At 38.6% G+C, this 22,769-nt stretch overlaps 1 long non-coding RNA gene and 1 pseudogene across 1 annotated transcript; both read right to left on the bottom strand.

Annotated features, from left to right (window-relative positions):
* Positions 1-7,850: 7,850 nt before the first annotated feature.
* LOC118600401 lies at positions 7,851-9,013 on the bottom strand. Its single transcript, XR_004950045.1, has 2 exons — positions 8,931-9,013; positions 7,851-8,253 (listed from the first exon to the last, which is right to left on the bottom strand). It is a non-coding gene; the product is annotated as an uncharacterized LOC118600401 (long non-coding RNA).
* Positions 9,014-20,177: 11,164 nt separating this feature from the next.
* On the bottom strand, positions 20,178-20,278 carry LOC118601092 (annotated as a pseudogene).
* Positions 20,279-22,769: the final 2,491 nt, after the last annotated feature.

The following is a 22,769-nucleotide window of genomic DNA, read 5'->3' as shown; positions in this document are numbered from 1 at the left end:
GATGGAGACGGGCATTGAAGAACACAGTAAGGAGGTGGGATTGCCCCAACACCCCAACCCCACCCTGTGTCTCTGACATTAGCTAAATGTGAAGAGCTCACACCCGTAAAAGGGACTTGTGACAACTCGTCATCTCTTTCTTCAAGCTCTCATTATTTTCTCTCTCCTTCCTCAGCTCAGGGTCACAGAGTTCTACATTTCCATCTCCTTTTACATTAATTGTGACACACAGGCCCCGACTTACATTCCTTACTCGTGAATAAACTTGCAGGAATGGCCTCCTGAAGATGGTAAGGCAAACAGCGTCCATCGTTCCCCAGCCCCACGCCCTCCCTTTCCTCTTCTCTCTCCCCATCTTTGAATTGTGTGGGTAGCAGCTCATGTCTGCTCTGGAGTCATGGTCGGCTTATGTTCTCACCTCGCCAGGGGGTAGCCTGTGAGAGCGGAAGAGAGAGGGAATCCGAGAGAGTAGAATCCCAGGGCCCTGCTTCTCTTCCTCCCCGTCAGTCAGTCAGATCCCCGTCTGCCATTTCCCCTCAGGTCTCCACTTAGCACCAACCTGTGTGATACTTGGACACCTCTGGTAACCCTAGTCTTCAGGTTTCTCTTCTAAAAAAAAAAAAAGTAACAACAGGCCCAAATGGAGTCACTTTTGCTAAGCTGCACCACCAAACCAAAATTTAATACCTAGCCTGATTGCAGTTTCAACCTTTTCCAGGAGTAGAATTTTAAACCAATCAGTCTGGAATTTCCTGATCAACACTGAGGTCAACTGCCTGATCAGACCCTCTGCCTTCCCCTGAGGGGAGGTGTCCTTGCCAGAAATAATGCGCCCTTTTAACTTGTTAGTCCCACTTTCTTTCTGCCTTTAAAATCCTTTCATTTTGTACAACTTCTCAGTTGCTAGATGGAATGCCACCCCATTCATGAATTGCTTAATAAAGCCAATTAGGTCTTCTAATTTACTCGGCTGAATTTTGATTTTTGACACTCTCAAATATCCGGATCTGAAACTGCATCCTGAAGTGTGAAGAGGTTCATGATTAGAACATTTGTGTGTGGATTTTGTCTCTCTCTATGAGAGCTCAGTGAAAACAGAATGAAGCACAGAGGAAAGAATTTTTAATACGTGGTCCACCTTCCCATTTATCACTATCCTCGAAAACCCTTAGAACTCATTTTTTTGAAGCTCGCTTTGGAGTTAGAAAAGTGAGAGAAAACTCGAGTTATAGTTTGTTCCTCAATAGAAAGGTATTTTAGCAATGGTTTTCACAGACAGAGGCGGCCAAGCCCTGGGGCTACTGAGAGAAAGGGGGTGGCAAGGACACCCCTAAGAATTAAGTAGGCACCAGTTATTTTCACCGAAGATCCTATCCTCAGCCTTTATGACAATGACTATTTACTCTCCTCGGTTTTAGTCACTAAAGGATCGAGCACACTTAGATCTTGTATGTGAATGCCACTACCAATGAAAATTGGTGTGGCCACTATGGAAAAAAGCATGGGAGGCCCTCAAAAAATTAAAAGTAAAACTATCATATGACTCAACAATTCTACTTCTGGGTGTTTATCCAAAGAAATCCAAAATACTAATTCGGAAAGATGTATACATCCCTCTGTCCATTGTAGCATTATTTACAATAGCCAAGATATGGAAGCAAACTAAGTGTCACTAAATGGTTGGATAAAGAAGATGTGGAACATATATACAAAAGAATATTACTCAGCCATGAAAAAGAACGAAATCTTACCATTTGCAATAACACAGAGGGTATTATGCTAAGTGAAATAAGTCAGACAGAGAAAGACAAATACCATATGATTTCACTTACATGTGAAATCTAAAAGACAAAACGAATGAACAAACAAAACAGAAACAAACCGATAGCTACATAGAACAAACTGATGGTTGCCAGAGGGGGTGGGGCGGGGTGCGGGGACTGGGTAGAAAAGGTAAAGGGATCAAGAGGTATGAACTGATAGTGACAAAACAGTCACAGGAGTGTAAATCATAGGGAACGTAATTGATAATATTGTAATAACTAGTATGGTGCCCGGTGGGTACTAGACTTCTCAGGGGGAATCACTTCATAAGTTATATAAATGTCTAACCAATAGGCTGTATATCTGAAACTAAAATATCGAACGTCAACTGTAATTGAAAAAGAAAAAAAGAAAAAGAAAGCAATTCTTAAGCGATTTCCACCAAGTAGTGTATTTGTTTATTCTCCTGTGTAAATTATAATTAAAATAGGATTGAAAGGAAATACTACCTCTGCCACATCAACAAGGAAACCATATTCCTCGTTTGCCTTACAAAGAAAAAGCTTGCTATGCAACCAGCTGTAGTATTTAAAGTTGACCACTAGGCGGCAGAAGTGGATAAAAGTTTTTCTTTGATTTGTTTCAGGCTGACTCTCTCACAAGAGGTTTAAGAGGCAAGTACAGTGCAATCTTTGAGGCAGAAAAGTTGTTTAGATGAATGATTCTCAAAGTGTGTTTTCCAGGTTCCTGGGGGTCAGAGTCCCTTTCAGGTAAAACTATTTTCAGGCCAACACTAAGACATTATTTTTCTTTTTCTCGTCGTCCATATCTGCACCAAACGATGGTGCAAAAATGATGGTGATTAAAACCGACGGCACCTTAGCTTGAATTAAGTTACTGGCAGTACACTATCAGTAAGTAGTCTGCATGTTCTTTCCCACCACGCATTTGCAATTTTTTAAAAATGCCCATTTCACCTGAGAATGTCCTTGATCAAACAGTATACTTATTCATTTTATTAAATCTCGACTCCTGAATTCATGTCCTTGTGGCAAAAAAAAAGTCAGTATGGCAAAACCGGAGAACACATAAAGCAGCTCTGCGCGTCTTAAAGAAAAATACCCGCACAACCTGAACAAGATCCCCTTTTCCTTTTGAATACCATTTTGCTAAAAAAAAAAAAAAAAAAAAAAAAAAGTCTGCTAAATTATGGTTTTTCATGCTTCAATATTTGGCAGATATTTAATAAAAATAAAGCAAACGTATCCTTTTAAGGAAAACAACTAACAGTATTGGTGCCAATAATAAAATTTGCACTTTCAAGTGAAAATTAGAAATTTAGAAAACTTGGATCTATCACAGCGAGCTTCAAAAGTTCTCTATATTTGAAAAGTTTTCTGATAAAGTTGGTGGTGATATTAATGAATATGATGGATTTGATATTGTATGATGAAATGTGTCAAAAAATTGAAGATCCGCGTAACTCGGTGAATCACTGTTTTGCCCTAGGCACGGGTAAAAGAGCTATTCAAAACACAAAATGGGTCAATAGATTTTAATGTAAGAGTACACAAGGTCATTGATATAGTTTCAGTTTCTATATCGTTACTAACATTTGGTAGTTTGTTGTAGTACAAAAGGTCGATAGCCACAAGCATATCTGAGAAGCCATTGAAATACTTCTCTTTTTTCCAATTACTTATTTGTGGGAGGCTGGATTTTCTTCACATGTTTCCACCTAAACAATATATCACAATAAACTGAATGCAGAAGCAGATATATGAGACTTCGATAACCACTAACCACCAACTCTACCATGTTTTGAATAGATATTCAAGGAAGTGAATGTCTTGATTTTCTTCCCTTGTCCTTTAATTTGCTATAGATAAACATGGCATCCCCCTTTGTCTACAAACTCTCTTCTTTAAAAAACAAGAGTTTGACCAAGGTAATTTTACTTGGGTATCTCTGCTTTGCTAACAGCAGTATGATTATATCACCTCATATTGTAACTATTTTGTAGTTTACAAACATACGCCATGTAGTCCACTCAAATACCCTAAGGAAAATGAGGTCAAGATGAGATTTGCCCACCCTCATATAGTAACATAGCAGAAGCCTAACTAACTCTGGCTTTTAAGGTCATTTACTGCCCCCAATATACTTTTCCCTCTGGAAAGCAGTTCTCCACAGGGATTTGTTAGAGGAGGGAGAGAAGAAATTAGAGACTAATCAGTTTTGCATTTGCCAAAGACCTAATCTGTCTCACTTAGGTAGGACTGAAGATTCTTGTGTGTGGAAGGAGACAGTTCGAATTACATGCAAACTGTTCAGACCCTTTATTCAAGTGACAGGGAGCTGTAGGAATAGGGAGAAAACCCTGTTTGCTTCAGAATCAAAGGCAGTGCCCCCTCCAGCCGAACCCTCAAGAGGGCACTACAGGTTTTCATCTCTCTGTCAAAGCAAGTGAAGTAGCCAGATACTGGTCATAGGGTGCCGGGCTACCTTTTAAATTAAGGTGTCTTCACTCTATTCAATCATTATATCTTTGTTTCAAGTGTAAACAGACAAGCAGGATGACATCAAGGGAGGGAAGCTATGTATACAGTCAAAATGATGAGAGTAGTTTATACAATCTGTCATCAGCATCTCTTCCATTAATTCCCTTTCCTTCCTTTATACAATTCCTCCCTAAAGACTTGGCTACTTTAGCAATATTTACATTTGTATGGCCATTCTCAGTTTTCAAAGTACTTTGACAATCATATCCCTAAAACTTCAGAGCTTTACCTCTGTGAAGAAAGTAAGCTAGGCATTATTGGCCCGTGGTGACTTAGGTAAGCAGAACTGTTTTAAAATGATTTATAAGGCCATTCTAGACTGTATGGACAGTAAGCCAGTGGGATGGGAGGGAGCTACCCCAATGCAGCTCCCCACATGACCAGCAGCACCTTCCACTGGGAGAAGAGAAAGCACCAGAGCCCACCGTTCCTCAGTGTTTCTGATTCTGTTGGATTAGGGTGGGGCCTGAGAATGTGCATTTCTGTCAAATTCCCAGTAGATACTGTGGTATGGGGACTACACTTTGAGAACTACTGCTTTAACTCATATCATATATGTCTGCAGAATTGCTCTACAGCCTTGTTGCTAGGTGGGTGACATCAAGTTCATGAGAGGACCCACCCTGTACGAATACCCCTTTTTACTGATGAGGAAGATGAATAGAGATTCGGTTATTCGTCCAAGTTCATGTCGATAAAAATTTGGTATAATCTGAAGTAGACACAAGGTTTTCTGATTCCTAACCAAGGGTAGTTCCTAAGGCTATTAGCCTTGTGAAACTTTCTTTAATATTACACAGAGAGAATTGGCAATTATTACTCAGTGTTCAATACATATATGTTTAGTTGGACTTTTTGTTGAGCGTGATGTAAGGACATGGTAAAATGAAAAGAATCTTCTCTATTTTTATTCATGACACATGGTAGGAAATAGAAATATCTTCGGTGTGCCTAAGAACATCAAGGCTAGACACACATAAAATATTTAATTTCAGCTCTTTAGATTTGCACATCTCAATGCTTTTGGGTTTCCAAAGATAATGATTTTAACCCAATTTAATTCAAATTTTTATTTGTTTACTCTGAGAAAATAACTCCGATGGGGCTTTAAAGGAGACCTGGTCCTTGTCTTAAAGAAATGCGCAGTATAGTGGGAAGAAGTAGAACGCTCATAATAAACTACCGTATTCACCAAATGGAATGTGCTATCTACTAACGCAGAGGCCCTCACTGTACAGTACCACAAGATGAGGAGGGTGAACAGGTTCGTTTCACTTAGGAGAGTTGACGAAGGATTTGTGGAGGAAGTGGCATCTGCACCATTTTCCAAAAGGTGGGAGGACCTTGCCTGGTACAGTCAAAGAGGAAGAAGCTTCTCGGAGGAGAAAACTGCCTGGGAAAAGATACAAGCACAGAGCTTACTTTGGGGGGTGGGGGGGTACCACTTTTCCATGTGGTCTGGGAAGGGCACGTGAGTGCAATGTGAGATAATTGGGGACAGCCAAGGATCATTAGACAGCTCTGCGCCAGGAGAGACATGGTCAGAGGTGTGCTGCGGAGTAGAGGGCTGTGGCAGATAGCAGTATAAAGGACAGGTGGAAGGAACAAGAAGAGACCAGTAAGGAGCACACTTCAGAAGCCGACATGAGTGAGAAAATGGGTTTTGAATCTTTCGTAGCAAACCCGGTTTTGAACCTGGTTTCTTTTACCTCTCTGACCTTCAGCAAAATACGGTTTCCTTTGAGCTGTAGTTTTCTCACCTGTGAAGGGGGTGGGTAGGTGCTGGCTAAAGTCTGCCCATCCCTAATGTTCTGCGAGTCTGAGAATCTTATTTGTTCTCTGCTACAGATCTAATTCTAAATGGCTTACGTCTCTTTTTCATCCTTCTACTTTGCTAAAATAAGTGTGATTCCATTTAGGATCAGAAAGTGAAATAAAATGCAATTGAACATCTCATTGATCCGGCCACAGTTTGGGGTAGACGTGAGGAGATGAAATTTTTGAGTTAGGACATAGTTAAACCTGCTCTTATTAGAACTTATTTCAACTATACCGACTTTTCAAGCATGGTCGACTTGCAACAAGGAAATTTAATCTTGTTGAGTTTACAGACTCATGGGACAGAAAGTGTGATTTGAACGTTAAAATTGTGGTAAATTACTTAGGTTGCTTCTTATAAACAAGGTTTTGCATCGGGAGTAGAGGCCGGATTTAATGACTATAACTGGAAATTGTAGGGAACAGATGAATCATATAATGCATCACTTCAACCGGAAAGCAAATGTATCCTACTATTAGAGTTTATCTCAAAATTCTGTGTGAAATCTAAGGGAGTAGGAGGAACCCCTCAGCCCAAGCCATGTATGGGAGACCAAATATTGCCTATTGTTCTTTTATGGGGAGTAGGGGGTGGGAAGGATATGGAAAACAATGTTTTGGCCATAGAGAAGATTCAAGGGAATAAAAATGAATCATCACAGGTCACCAGGAAACAGCAGGAGTTCTCTAAGTGGAATAAAGTTCTATACCTTGGGTGGGAGGAGAGGGAATGAGGGGAAGCAACAGCTGGTGGGAGAGGCACAGCTGGAGACAGGGGCGCTGCAGCCTGACAGAGGCCACAGGGAAGGAACAAACCCAAAGGGATGTGAGTTTATGCTGGTTTCCTGTGGTGTCCCTTAGGAGATGTTTTTCTTGAGCTGCCCTTGGTGATTTCCTAATCAGCTGCCCCAGCCTCCAGTCTCCACCCTAAGCCATGTCATCTGCATAAAAATGTGGAGAATGTGACCAACTCTTCCCGGGTATCCAAAAGGGCTCTGTGAATGATGAGGCCCCACGTGCAGCCTCCAACCAGCAGGCCTGGAACACAAACTGCTGCTCTAGGCGAGAAAGGCCTGAGGGTCGAAAGACATCTGGAGCAGGGCTGCGGGGGAATTTCAGGCACATCCTGCTGCTCGCTAGGCTCTGGGACGTGGGGTTTGAGCTGGAGTCTTTCTTGCTTTCTTATGCTCCATTAATTAACTAATTAGTTAATTAGCTAGTTAATTAATTAATTAAGCATCCTATATCTCTCCATTTATTTGGGTCTTTAGTGTTTCTAGAGTTCTTTTTTAAAAGCCTATTTTTTTAAAAAAAATTAAATATATTTTCAAACATACAAAAGAAATTGACAGATAATGAACTCACACCACCTAGCTTCAATATTTATCAATATTTTTTCCAAATTTGTTTTAGTTCTGTCTCTTCCATTTTTTCCTCAAAAATGTATATTAAAGCAAATCCCAAATAGCTTATCATTTCAACTGTAAAAACTTCAGAATGCTAGTGAATAAGGACTTTTAAAAAACATAATAATGCTATCGCATATAATAAAATTAGTAATTTTGAATGTCATATAATAGCCGGTGTTCCACTTTTTCCAGTTGTCTAAATTACATCTTTCGTGAAATTGGTTCGAGCTGGGGTCTCAAGTATGTATGTGTGTGTTTTTCCAACACCGCCAAGCAATTCTCCAATTCTCAGCAGACGCTAAATGGGTGTCCTACAAATTTAACTCAGCGCTGACACTATCTCCCTACAGCGTCAGATCCCACAGGGTAAGCCTCAGTCCCCCAAGCCTGCCTCAATTCCCATGCCAATCGCAAATGCAGGTGGTTACCTGTGCTCCAGACCAGCTAGCTGACTGTAAGCCGGAGGTTTCCACAACTTCCTCCTCAGGGCTGAGCAATTAACTAGAGCATCTGACAGGACCCAGAGAAATATTTACTTATAACGTTTACCAGTTGATGATAAAGGATATTGTAAAGGATACAGATGAACGGCCAGATGAGGATATGTGGGGCCAGGTCCAGAAGGGTCCAGAGATCAGGAGCTTCTGTCCCCATGGAAATGGGGTGCACCAGCCTCCCGGCATGTGGATACCTTCACCAACCTGAAAGATTATCAACTTTTGTTGTTCCAGTGTTTATATAGAACTTAATCTGTAGTCCAACTGACTGCTCCCCCTCCACCCCGTCCCCTTCCCAGTGGTCTGTGGGTGTGGCTGAAAGTTTCAATCCTCTAATCACTAGGTCTTTCTAGTGACCATTCCCATCTTAAGGCTTTTTAGAGGCCTCCACTCTAAGTCACCTCATTAGCATAAAGGGTGTGCTCAAAACTGGCTTCTTAGTAATGACAAAAGACACTATCACTCGGGAAATTCCAAGGGTTTTAGGAACTTTGTGCCAAAGAACAAATAGTGGATTTCATATCATACTACCAGTATAAACATAACACGCTCTCTTTTGTTCATGCCATTTATTTATAGAAGAATTAGGTTATAAGATTTCTGTAGAATTTCTCATATTCTAGATTTGTCTTATTTCATCTGTGGACGAAAAAAGGGGTCACAAACAAAACTCAACAAGCTCAGAAGAGGCCTGCATGGCAGACCTCACAAACTCAGAAACCGAAAGTAACCACACAGGATAGTCTGAGCTTAAAAATTCCTAAGTAAAATCGGGTCATGGCATGTAGTCATGACCTAGGCCTGTGGCTTCCTTGACAAAGGTCAGTCTTTGCCTTAAGCGAGCTTGTCTCTTGTCTTTTTTTGCATCTAAGATAACATACCTTTGAAATGTCAGAGTAATCTTCTTTTCCAGACCCCTCAAGGCACAACTGGCAGCCCCGGAGCATCAAACCACAGAACTCCCTCATTGTTATCTTGTCCCTTGCATACCATCCCTATGTGCTGTAAATGTTCATTATTAACTACCGTGTACTCACCAATGTAAAAGAGGTATGTGTCCCTCCGTTTTACTTTTTATCCAATCCCAGTGATTTCCCCACTGTGCTTTCCCCCTCCCCCTGAATCTACTACTGATGGATTTCACGTAATCCTCCTTACGGCTCCTGCTTTTATTCTGAAGTATAAAATAAGCTGCAAAACTCCCATTCTTTAGAGCATTTTCTCAATTTGTTGATAGTTTGCTTCCCGACAATTGTTATCAGTTTAGCTCAAATAAACTCTTGAAAATTCTCTTTTGGTTTGGATGGTTCTTACGTTTACACATCCTTGCGGTATTTTTTCGAGAATCTCTAGTTTGTTTTAGTTGGGAAAAGATATTTGGAGACCACCATCTTGGTATGAGGGACATTTTTTGCTACTGAATTGTCTTTATTTTGTGAATTTTTCAAAATAAAGAAAATATATATGCTTTTAAAATGAGAAAGACTGAGTTTCTATTGATATTTTCAATTTAAGTTTATAATTACAGGGTTTTAACTTAATTCATTTGATTTTATGTTCATATCCTGTTTCTCCTTTGCTGAACAACTTGGTTTTTATAATAGTAACATAATGATTAGCTTTAGTTCACAACATATAGAACATTGGTTAAGATTTCTTTGCAATAATTCCATAGAGGCAATATATCTGCTAGGCTTCTGAAGAGATTAATTATAGTTTCTTTTTGCATTAAGGTTTTCTTTCATTGTCTTTATTGCTTCTGTTTCATTGTTCAGATTTTCTTAAATATTCGATGAACCTTGGCTGTTTCTTCAAAAATAAGAGATACTAAAGCATAATATTACTAGTAACAGTCAAGTTACTGAAATAAGAGTATATAATCAAATAAGCTAAGTAAAAATTTTATAATCTCCCATTTAAACAGGACATATCAGTATAAACTGTTAACCTAAAAATAAAAGGCCAAAGTGAGAACCAAGAAACATTTATTTGAGATCCAGAATAATAGCTATTTGGGAAGCACTGATTCAGGTAGAAACCTAAGTGTTCTAATTAGAAGGCGAAGGCAAGAATTATTTATGAGAAAGGGAAAGGGGACGATTACAAAAATAGAAGAAATTTCTAAAGAACGTCTTTAATTTTCAGATAGGTGGTCATGTCTACTTCCTTGTTAGCTTTGCAAACAATTATTTGGAATACAATGCAAGTTTAGGCCCAGTCCAAAATTTATTTTGCCCACTTTTAATATTCCAAAGTTTTGAGGAATAAGATGTGCAAGGCAGTTCTTCTAGGATGGCAGGTCCAACTTCATTTTGAAATGGTTTTGTTTATATTATTTTTCTACAGGACTCATTTTTTTCTCTTAAAATAAATAAAAAATACATATTTAATTATTTTGTTTCTTGGAAAGGCCTAGAAGAAATGACAGTTCAGTAGTATTAAGCACAACAAATATTTAGATTGTGGTCTCTAATTACACTCTCCACTAAGAGGAACTGGAATTCTTTAGAAAAATGCCCAATTCCAAATCTAGGGCAGGAAATTAAAAAGTAAGTCTAGGGCATCATCTAAAGTCAAAGAAGAAACAGGGAAGCCTTTCAAAACAAATAAGGTCACATCAAAAGGACACAAAAGCCACTTTTGAGGCTCCCACTGGCCAAAGATGAGGGCATTTAATCATGAAAAAATATTAGGACACATTGGATATCTAAAAATTTATAAGTTTATAACGATTTTTTAAAATATCTCATTAGTCATCTTTGGAGATTGCTAGGGTACCAATTCATTACTTGAAAATGTATTGAAAAGGAAAATGTCCAGAATTTATCTTACCTTTTCTGTACGTACTATATTTCAGGGTAACCAAATTGTTGATAAGAAAAAGTTCTTTATAGAAGAATTTCAACCAGTGAATGCAGAAGGAATGATAAAGAATCATTAGTTTGCAACCCCAACAGAACAATGAATCTAGGCAACGACCATCAGTGTTTGATAAAACAATTAAGTTAAAAGTCAATGAAGAATTTCATAATGGAAGTATTAGAGTGCTATCATTGGAGCGCACTGATCAATCTTGGTATTATTAAAAGCAAAACAACTGGACTATGTAATAACGTACTACAATACGAAAAACACAACACCCCTTAGGAAATATTCTTGACTAAAAAATTAAACCTGAATCTTATCAAGCCAGTAGATTTAGCTATCACTTTATTGAAAATGAGGGGGAAAAAAAGAACATTTTAAACAAGACCAGAAGGTACAATAAACCAAATTCTGAATGAAATATTTTGTAAGATAAATTAGTTAATTTCACCAAAAAAAAAATAGTTGCATAAATATTAGAGGGACGGATTTTTAGAGAATAAAAGATACTTAAGAGATATAATAACCAAATCTAATGGATCTTATTTTGGTTTTGATTTGAACAGATTTACTCTAAAATACATATTTGAGATAATCAGGGAAGTCTGAATATAGACTTAGCATTCAATTCTATAAAGGAATCATTTTAAGTTGTATTATTGTCATATTGTCATAATTGTATTTTTAAAGTTCTTATCAGTAATCGATAAATGCATATTGAAGTATTTTCAGGAGTGTTAATATGATGTGTGGGATTTGCTCTGAAAATAGTCTAGTAGGCGAAAAAAGGAAGGAGGGAGAAAAAAGAAGGAGAATAGATTTTTTTAAAACTGCTGATAAAAATGATAAAACTGAGTAGTAGGTACCTGTGAGTTCACTACACTATTCTCTCTACTTCAAAGTTTGAAATTTTTATTATTAAAGGTTTTTAAAAATAAAAAAAGATAAATTATTGGTGAATAATTGAAATCTAAGTTATCTCTAAATAAGCATAGTTTTAAAAACATTAGAAAAAATAAATCTTGGTAAATGTAGAATAAGGAAAAAAAACTGAAAACGTCCAAAAGAAAATTTCAGCAACAAAATAATCTGTTGAACTAACCAGCTCCTCCATATAACTCCATTCTTCTCTCTATTGTCACTACCAGTTTTCCCAAACCCAACCACCTCTCTTCCATATGATTCTGGTATCCCAATTTTAAGACTCTTTTTTTTTATATATATATAAAGCTATCTCATTTCTGTTTGTATTTATAATGTCATGTTATCCATACCATGATGAAATTTCCTATGTTTAATATTATTTATAGGACTTTAGTTTCTCTTATGTGGGTATGTATTAGATTTATTTTTCCTGAAGTCACTAGAAGAGGCACCGAAATTGCACAAGGAACGCCTGTTTGCATCACAGTAAAGATTGGGACACAGCTTGCTCCTTCTAAGCTATGCTGGTTCTTCTCCACTGGCAAGGCCTAGCTTTGTCACTTCATCCCTCACACCAAATTGGGGGTCCAGTTTCCCTCAAGCCCATTACCCACCATCTACTTACTACTGTGACTATAAGCAGAAGTGATTTTTTTCAGTTTCTGAAAACTAGCCTACTTCACAACATAGCTAACAACCAACTTGATTCAAGAATTAAAACTCTCCAAGGACAGACTTCTCCTTCTCTTCAGGCAAAGGCTGGGGGGGAACAAATGAGCCTTGTGCTCTGCCCTCAGGTCAACAGATTGAATGTGGCCTTGTGTGCGTTGTGAATGTACAGTACATGACATCATGCATATTCAGCGGGCTTTTCCAACCGCCGGTCTCACCAACAACTAAAATTTCTCTTTTTAGAAAGGTGCTCCGCTTTGACTTAAGAGATGAGTTTACTATCCTCGTATTTTCACCTTTTTTTTTCTGTTTTAGCCATGATTCTTCTTCTTCCCGACTTGCTCTTTTTCCTCTCCTCTGCTCTCTTTTTTTCCCTCCTCCTCTTTCCTCTCCACTCCTTCCTTTCCCCTGGCATCCTTTGTTCTCTCTTCCCTCCTCTTTCTTCCTCTCCTTTCCCATCCTCTCTCCCTCTTGCCTTTTCATTCTCCATGCATAAAACTAAAAAAGATACCTGACCTCAACCATCACATTTAGGTAGATAAGTAGAATCCTCCTATATCACCTTCGCCAAGTTCCAATCCTGCCTTTCCAACAGACTACTAGATATATGTATTTGGATATCCCATTATTAAATCTAAAACAAAATTTATAATCCCCCTACAAGATTCTTCCTTTGACTTTGTGAATGAGACTTCCAGTCTGTAAGCTGCCACACCCGGAGCCTCATAGTCATGTCTCTCCCTTAACCACTTTATTGTGCCAGGCAATGAATTCTGTTCTTTCAGTCTTTAAAATGCATCCTGGTGCATCCCTCCTCTCCATTTCTACCATCACCAGGTGGTCTGGGCCTTGTCATGCTGAATTATTATAATGGACTCCTTTATGTTCTTCCATCTTCCATTCATTTTCGTTCTTGGGAACCCCGGATCCACTGCCACCCCAGAGGATTCTCATTTGAACACTGCTTGACTCATATCACACCTAAAACCTTATATAAATATCTAACTAAACCTGCTCTGCAGGATCCCATGTACTCATGCAGACATTTGACTTTTCATAATGATTTTTTACCTGATCTGTCCCACTTTCTCCCCATCCAGAATAGTTTCCTCCTGATTCTTCTTTACAATGTTAATTTCTTGTTCGAAACTTTCTGTGTAATTTCATTCTCACTTTGGATGCTACACTACTTCCTCTCCGCCTATTTATGACCTATCCATTCTCCAAGTCCATATGAAACTCTCTTCCTTCAGAAGGGATTTATGGGTGAAATAACTAGGTGTTTAGTTTTGCTTTAAAATAATCCTATGGGCAGTTTAAAATGTGTGGAGGTATAAATGAGGTGACCTGGTCATATGTTGATGTGTTAGGTGTACAAGGATTCATTATCTGATTCTATTTTTGTATATGTTTGAAATCTTCATTAATAAAAAATAGTTTAAAATTAAAAATGAAATATAAGCTCAAAGTATAATTATGAAAAATGGTGTCCTGTACCAGCAGGACTCAGCAGTTGGGAAAGATTCCAGCAGAACGGCAAATTGGATTTGGGGAGAGTTGGTGGGGAAGAGGAGACTAATGACCAAGTAATTTCCTATAAAATGAAATACTATAAGATTTGAGTCTTTTCTGTTTATTGCTGTACCCAGCATATGGAATATTCCTTGCCCTCCATAGGATTTGTTGAATAAATTTATTGACCAAATAGATGATTAATAAGTCGTGGTAGATCTTAAAATAGCCTACAGATCCATTTTGTAAAAAAAGAGAATGGCCATGTTTCTCTTGGGCTCCAAATCCATTCAGTGTTGCCACAAAAAAACATAGCTAAAGGCATCAGACAGCTTATCTATTCTAAGATTGTCATTGTGTTCTTATTCTTCACCTGCGGGTAAAACGAGAAGTCTTTACCGTCTGAGACTTATATAGTAAAGAACACACAGACCAGAAACCACATGTTCCAGAGAGAGAGATGCAGAGCAAGGTGCAGAGTGCCATGGGAGTACGGAAGAGGCGCCGCTTCCTCTGGAGTCCCGGGAAGGCTTCTCAGAGCTGGAATCTGAAGCATAACTAGGAGTCGGCTTTATGAAAAGGGATGAAAAATCTGTTTCTAGCAGAAAAAGAAAAAAAAAAAACAGTGTGGAGAAGAGAAAACATGAAAGAAGTTTGCTATGTATGGGTGGGTCATAGAACAAAGGAAGTTGGGGTGGGGATGGTTGTAAAGTGTCAGGTGATAAGACTTGACCAAAAGGCAGGAACCAGATCCTGTAGCAGCTAGTAGGTCCTTTTAAGGGATGCAAACTTCATACAAAGAGCTAAGAAACAACACTGAAAAGTTTTGGAGCAGTCAGAGAGACAATCAAATTTTTCATTTTAAGAAGTTTAATCTATCTAAAAGGACAGAGAACAGATTGGGGTGTGGGGGGTGGAGCATGAAGACAGGAAAAGGAGTTAGAAAGCTGTTGCAATCATTTTAGAAAGACACGAAGGTGCCCTCACCAATAGATAGAGTAAATTCAGACATTTTAGGATAAATGGTAAAGCCTTACTTCAAAACAGAAAATGAGGAAATGAAGTAGGTATCTCTCTGTGTATACTTTCCTCACTTGTGTAAATTTTCCCCCCCAATAGCTTTTATTTGCAACAATGAAGAGATTTCTTTACAATAAAGAGATTTTTTTACTATATAGGGGATGCTCAATTTAGGAATGGATTACGATGTGAAGAAGGGGAAATACTGGTGGCCTGAGAATGAGGAGACCAGGTTCTAGTTTTTAAGTGTTATGTTGTTTTTCCGCTAATTTTGTTTTATCATATGTAAGTGATGTAGTACAGGGCAAATATCCCCGAGTGGGGACTCAAGTCCGTACCTTGACTGCACACAGAAAAGAATTTAAGCACACATCGGAGTCAGAGACAAAAGGAAAGTTTATTACAGAAGGAATAGAGTTCCATAGACAGAGCATGGTCTCCTCTCAGAGACAGAGAATGAAAGAGAGAAAGGCCCAGAGTGGAGTGTTCAAGGAATTCTGTTTATATGTGGTTCTTAGTTTCTATGAATTACAGTTTAAAGACTTTGTTTACCTGTTTTCCTCTGATGATATGGGTATGCAGCCATATAGGTGTGGGTATGCAGCATTAAACACATGTTAGTAATCTCAGCCCTTATTCCATAGGTACCCTGTAGGGAATGAAAGTTTGGGTTTATTTTAAGTAGGGTAGGACTTGAACACTCTGTTTTCCTCGGTTCCCTTTATCGTGTGGGTAAATAGTTTGATAGTAATCCCAGCAGGAATCTTTCTTCGTTCTCTAGGCTTCCCATGGTCTGGCAGCAACACATCATGGGCTCTGAATACAACTCATAAATTTGTGTAGTTCTTATGACTCTTCCCTATGTTATAAGTTCTTCCATTTCTTTAGTTCATTGTCTCCATTTATAGAGGTAGATTTTCTTGAATACTTTATGTTTCATGGTTGTGGGCTCATATTTGTGGTTGAAATTCACTGTTAGATTCTCTGACTATCTGTCTGCAGGGTCAACTTGAGAAACAGACAGAGTTGGTCTTGTGACTTGCATTCTGACCTGTGTTCAGGGAGAGGAAGAACAGGATGTGTCACTAGGCAGGGCACCTTAGATGTTGGTATTTACCTCTCCCTCCTAAGGTCATTGGCCACCTGCTGCTCTGTCTCTGACCAAATGGAGCCTGGAGGAAGACACCTTATCATTGTTGCCTGGCTGCTGTTGCTATGGTATTTACACCCTCTCTATTGCCTTGGACCCCTTTCTGCTGCAGGACTATAGAGCTGCCAGGTGTACATACTCCTTAGTCTGCTCCCACCTTTCTCAGAAGTCTCAGTTGAATCTGGACTACAGATTTCCTTTTTAATCGACCTTAACTTTTATTATTTAAGTTATTTATGACCAAACTCTTAATCTGGCTTTTAAGCATAATGATTTCTAGGAATTTAGAGTATACTGCAACGTGTACTCAGTCCACCATTTTGAAATGAAAGTCTCAGTTCTGGCTAAACCAGCCAGGTGTTTCAGAAGCCAACCCTCTGATGGTCATTTGGACTAGTGTTTATTCACCTGTCTGCTGAAAGTGAGATAAGAAGAGAACATGAAAGTTTAGTTAGGAAGCAGGGACAATTTATTTTCTTAAAGCTGATTTCCTGTTCATACCTGAGTGGAAAGTTAGAAGTTTGCATCCAAAAGAATATTTTTGGTCACTGGGAAATGGGTCACTCAATGTTAGAAACACACTCAATGTCAGAAAAAGACCTTGATTTGCCTTTTAGAGTTTGGGATTATATAATTCCAAAATAAGTGAATTTCAAGCTCCTGGTTCTGGCAAAAGCCGCCTCCTCTAGGCTGAGAGGCAGTTTGGTTCCAAGCAGCTGGAGAAGAAAGTTAAGGATACCTGAGTCTAATCCAGCTGAGCAAGAGAGAGACTGGAGAAGGAGGCCAGACAGGTGCACAATGTGATCCCCTCGGAAAAGGGGACTCCACAAGGAGGAGGGTCAGCCTGAGGGGCTGAGTCATCAGTGCAGAGGATTTGAAGGGCTCTGGAATTCTCTTTAGGCCTTGATGGTGAAATGAAATTGAGCTTTGATCCTCTGCCCAGGGGCAATCCTTGTTGAAAGAGATTTCAATCAGGACTACTCTATTTCATGGAGATGAGAACGCATTGCAAAGTCCTGAAAAAGAATAATGAAAACTTTTAAAGCTCCCTGCTTGGTGTATACTCTCGTGCTCTCTTTTTTAGGGGAAATATGTCAGTCTATTCAGATACAATGTAAATGGGATTTAATAACTTAGTTAAGAAATCTTTGCTTTATTTCAAGAAACCACTTGAGCATTTTCTAAAATTTAAATGTATGGCCTACACAGAGGGTAGGGAGGTGGCGGTAGGTGACTGGATACAGAGGGGAATTAACCATGCACTTAAACTTCAGAGCCTTCACTTGCCAGGTCTCCTTCCAGGGCCCTGACAATGTGTTTTCCTGGTAATAGTTAACAAGAGTAAGCAAGAGTGAAAAACCAATGTCTCATTCTACCCTAACTTTCTTCCATCACCCTCCCTTCATATCATATACCATCTAAGGGCATTGGGATCTGGCTAAAGGGATGTTAAATTAAAGATAGATTGAGTTTGAGTTCAGTATGATATATTTATATAGTTTGCAGGTATTTCTGGGTATACTTATTCTAGCTGTTTGGATATAGAAATAGTTTTCAAGAATGCTCTTTTTTAAAAAATTGAAAACGTAACTCATATACCATAAAATCAACCCTTTTAAAGCATACAATTCAGTATTCTAGAATACTATCTAATTCTAGAATGCTCTTTTTTAAAAAATTGAAAACGTAACTCATATACCATAAAATCAACCCTTTATTCTTAGTATATTCACAAGGTTGTGTGACTATCACTACTATCTAATTCTAGAATATTTTCATCACCCTCCACAAGAAAATCCTATTAGCAGTCACTCCATTCTCTTCCTCCCCCACCATCAGCCAGCTCCTAATTTTGTCATCTCCTCCTAATCTATTTTGTCTCTATGAATTTGCTTACTCTAGACATTTCATATAAATGGAATCATACAATATGTGTCCCTTTTGTGTTGGCTGGCTTTTTTCACTTAGTATGTTTTCAAGGTTCACCCATCTTACAGCGTGAATCAGTACTTTATTCCTTTTTTTATGACTAAATAATACACCATTTTGTTCATCCATTCATTAGGTGATGGATCTTTGAGTTGTTACCTGGAATGATCTTCCTAAACAATGTGCTAACTCATCATTCAACATGAAGGTTCAAGGTCAGTACTGCTCTAATACTATGAACATGGTCCAAGGTGCCTGATGCCAGAAGTGTGAGGGTTTTGGAGGATAAATAGGTTTGAAATACACTGTCAGAAGATACCATGCTAAAAGAAAGGCTAAACATGTCTATTCACTCTATAGAGAAGGATATTATAAAATTCTTATCAAATAAAGAGACTACCAACTAACATATTTTCAGCCCCAAAATGTAAAAAAATAAACAAATATATATATATATATATATATATATATATATATAGAGAGAGAGAGAGGTATAGAGGTAGCTAATTAAAATAAGAATTGCAGCAGGAGCTAATACACTTGCACATTCCCAGTCTGAACAGCAGAGCTAATACCGTTTACCTCCCAGGAGGCAGCTGAGTTGAGGCCCGAAGCTCAAACTTCCAGGATCCTCTGACGGCATCCAATACATCACCGCTCCACATTCCCACTTTCGCATGCTTCCGCCTTTCAAGGAAATCCATTTCTGGGTTAATGTCATGTCTCCTTTCCTCCTCCTCCCTTCAGCTATAATTTTAAGTACAAATTATTTCACTGTTTCCACTCTGTATAACAGCATTTTGTCACTTCAATTCGATTCCTTCCAGATGTAGCCCATCGCACTTCCCCCACCCTCTGATCTATTGCTTCAACCTGGCAACTCAATCAAAAGTCTAAAAACATCTAGGGACTCTCTGATCAAACACACTTTCAGAAATGTAGCCAAAAAAAAAATCACAAAAATATATTAAAATGTAATGTATAAGACACAGACTAAATTCCAACTATAGGGGATTGGTTAAATAGGTATATCAATATAATGAATACTCACGCTGCAACCGTTAAAAGTGATATTTATTGACACAGAAAGGAGAGGGTTACCAAACAGAAAGAACAGCATTAACTCATTTTATGAATACAAATATATATGTATATTTCTATAAAGATATATTCCACTTACAGCTGTTACATCTGGTTGTTAGAATTATGGGTGATTTTCATTTATTTCATTTTGCTTATTTTTTTTCTCTTGCTAATCATATTTCCTAATATTCTCCAAAAACCATATTTTACTTTTGTAGTAAATTAAACAAATGTATTATTTTGACCCTCACGACTGTTTTAAATGAATCAAGAGGACCTCTTTTATTTCTCTCTCTCTTTAATTTTTAATTTCATGTCACAGATACTCAGAGGTTAGGGGTGAATGAAGGGGTTTAACACAAAGAAGACAGGATGGTGATGGAGGTAGTTCTGATCACAAAGAAGACAGCAAAGGTCCAGATATGTATGTACAAAAGAAAGGGCATGAAATGCAGTTATGACAATGACGTAGATGTACAGGTAAAGATGGACTTCCTCCTGCATCCTTCCTAGAATTAAGCAGTTTCTGATGAGCTTGGGATTTGCATGTCCTGAGGGACTACAAATCAACACAGGATAGAAGCAATGGTTGCACCTCATCTCCAGAAGCCCATTAATTCTCTTCCTAAAGACTCCTGGTTGCGGAGGAAGGGGAAGATCCAATTGAGAGAGTTTTCAGTTCATTGTATTTTGTCCACGTGAGCAACATTTTGTTATTTGAGGATCAATTTAGGAAAACTGAAGTTCCTGAGAGGCTTAAGTGACAGGTAGGTCACACATAAAGCTAGTGGTAAAGTCAGACTTTGACTTTAGCCCAATACATATTCGACCCATATCATTTCAGTAATTTCTGAGAAGACATCCTGGTGGCGGTGGTGACAAAGTTAACTCAGAATTAGAGAAAAAAAGCCATCTCTAGCCTAAGCATCTGTCTGAGTCATCTGACCCACCAAATAGATAGATGGTCCCTAGAAAAGATATGGAATATTTCATGAATTTGCATGTCATTCGTGCGCAGGGGCCATGCTGATTGAACTGGTCCAATTTTAGCTCATGCATTGCCAAAGTGAACACTAAAGGACCTTTTCTTGAGGACAATGGCACGAGCTCTCTACCTCTTTTAGGGAAGGGGTGATTCTGAATTCAGTGTTCCCACCTGAACTAAGCAATGTAAAGAAATAAAATCACTAAAATGAAAACGATAAAATATAAGGAGATATAACAGTAAAATACACTTAGACAAAATTGGTAAATAATCAGATAAGCTAAAAAAGACCCCGGAATAAGACTATGTCTAAACAAAGGATGTTAAAATAGCAGCAGAGACTAAAGCTGCACTTTTCCATAGCAAAAACTTCTCACAGGGCTGAGCAACCGAACCAGAAAGCCAGAGGCCCATTAACTTGACCATTATGAAGCAGGGGAGATAAACTAGGGGTATGCAGGAGCAGGGGCCCCCAAACCCTGGGCCACAGACCAGTATCAGCCCATGGCCTGTCAGGAACTGGGAAGCTGGGCTGCAGCGGGAGGTGAGTGGCAGGTGAGCCAGTGAAGCTTCATCTGTATTTGCAGCTGCTCTCCAGCCCGAGCATCACCACCTCAGCTCCACCTCAGATCATCAGGCATTAGATTCTCATAGGTTGGGGACTGCTGTGGAGGAGCTGACTGTGCACCTCTCTTCTTGGCGCTGCATTCAGTCAGCAATGGCACAAGTGTTTGCACCATAAAAATCAGCAAATGCTGTAAATCAGGGCTCTTATTTTCAAAAAACTAGTTAAAAATGTACCGACACATCACTGAGACAAGACATATATAGCCATTCAGGCAAAAATCTAGGGACCATCAAGCAGTCCTGGCAGAAGTTCAAAAGTATACAGATCCTCCCCCAACCACTTTACCTTACTACCTCCTTTTCTCAGCAGTGCCCCAGGACTCCCTGAAGAAACCCCATCTCCCCAAACGCTGGTTTGCTATGTTCAAGCAGGAAGTTCCCCAGGGGTTCTTAGAGCAGGCCTGAAAACCAGGTTCATTTCCATGGACAAGCAAAAGAATGAATGAAAATATGACTCCAGCCATGCCAAAGGTATGCCACCTCTAAACACAAAATGAAACTTGAACTGTCCCTTTGAACTTATCAGGAAAATATGAAGGATGCTAAAAGACCCTTTAATGGCATTTCAACTCATATAAGAGCAAATTTAACTTCCTTCATACTTTTTCTCCAGCATCTGCAGCTCCGTCTTGAGTAGAATTGCAGATGGTCTTTTGTTACTTTTTTTTTTTTTTTTTTTTTAATGTCTGGAGAAACAGCTCAGCTTTCAAAGTAGAATTATTAAAATAATTCTGGGTAAAATGTGAAATTTTTCACTTTTTCCAAGCCATCAACTCTTCCTGCATTATCATAAGTTCTCATAAGCTTAGCTATTTTTCTTCCCTCCCCTCCCCTCCTCAGGTTCACGCTTATCAAAAAGAGTGTTCAAGGGATGTGATTCCTTCTGCTCGGGTCTGTGAGATGAAAGGCAAAGGACTGGGAAAGAGAGAGCGAGGGCCCAGGCAGCCCCATCAAAATGATATCCTGAGTTACTGTTCACTTTACATGATGGTCACTTTTCATGCTGGCGTATTTAAGTCTTGTATCTATATATGATGTGTAAGTACTGTCTGTAAAGCCCACTTAAAAACAATTAAAAGCTTAATTTATTGGCTATAATATACAGAGAGCAGTAAGAAAAAGGAGCTCCAGAAACTGAGAAATTTTTTAAGAAGATCAACTCTGTACTTGGGTGAAAAATAATGCTCAAAGTTTCCATCATAAAAGCATTCGTGTATATTGAGGAAAATTTAGAATGTATGGAAGCATTGAAAATAATAGGAATCACCAGAGTCCCATCATCCAGCCTGGATGACTGTTTCCTTTTTTTCGGGTCCTTTCTAATGTCTGTTTATATGTGTATGTGTATACTTGTTCCGAAGTAGAGCAAAAGATCCGAATGGACAGCCTTGGGCCAAAAAAAATCTGGCATGTTTTACTTTGCTTATGCAATATATTTACAACTTAAATTAGATTCGAACATGCAAAAATGAAGGGATTTCACATTAAATCCAGATTTAGGATTATTTTTTGAAAAATTGAACCTGCACTCCCAAATGTCAGGAGCGGAAGAGACATGGTCACCCTCAGAAGGGGCACGTGCTTGCCAATTTGAAAATTGTCCCAGTGCACTTTCTTTTATTTGTTTATGATGCCTATTTGGCTCCTGTAGATGTTTAGATTTGATGCCCCTGATGAAGAGTTTTGATTTTTTTTTATCACTGCACTTATTTCATATATGCAATTTTACGTTCAGCTCTTTTCTCTTGTCACATTGTATATCAACAGGACTGTCTGGTGTTCTGATTTACACACGCATCTGCATTATATAAGAATACGTTTCCTGACACTTTTAACAGCATCAAATATACTATATATTCATTACCGATTTGTTACAGAAACATAGTGTCTTCTGGTTTCCATTCACATTCTTCTCCTCTCCAAGAACCCAACTTTGCCTTTTGAAAAGTGCAA

Source organism: Rousettus aegyptiacus, unplaced genomic scaffold, assembly GCF_014176215.1.
Source record: "Rousettus aegyptiacus isolate mRouAeg1 unplaced genomic scaffold, mRouAeg1.p scaffold_m13_p_3, whole genome shotgun sequence".
NCBI lineage: Eukaryota > Metazoa > Chordata > Mammalia > Chiroptera > Pteropodidae > Rousettus > Rousettus aegyptiacus.
Note: the sequence above shows the minus strand (reverse complement) of the source record. Positions and strands in the feature narration are given on the sequence as shown.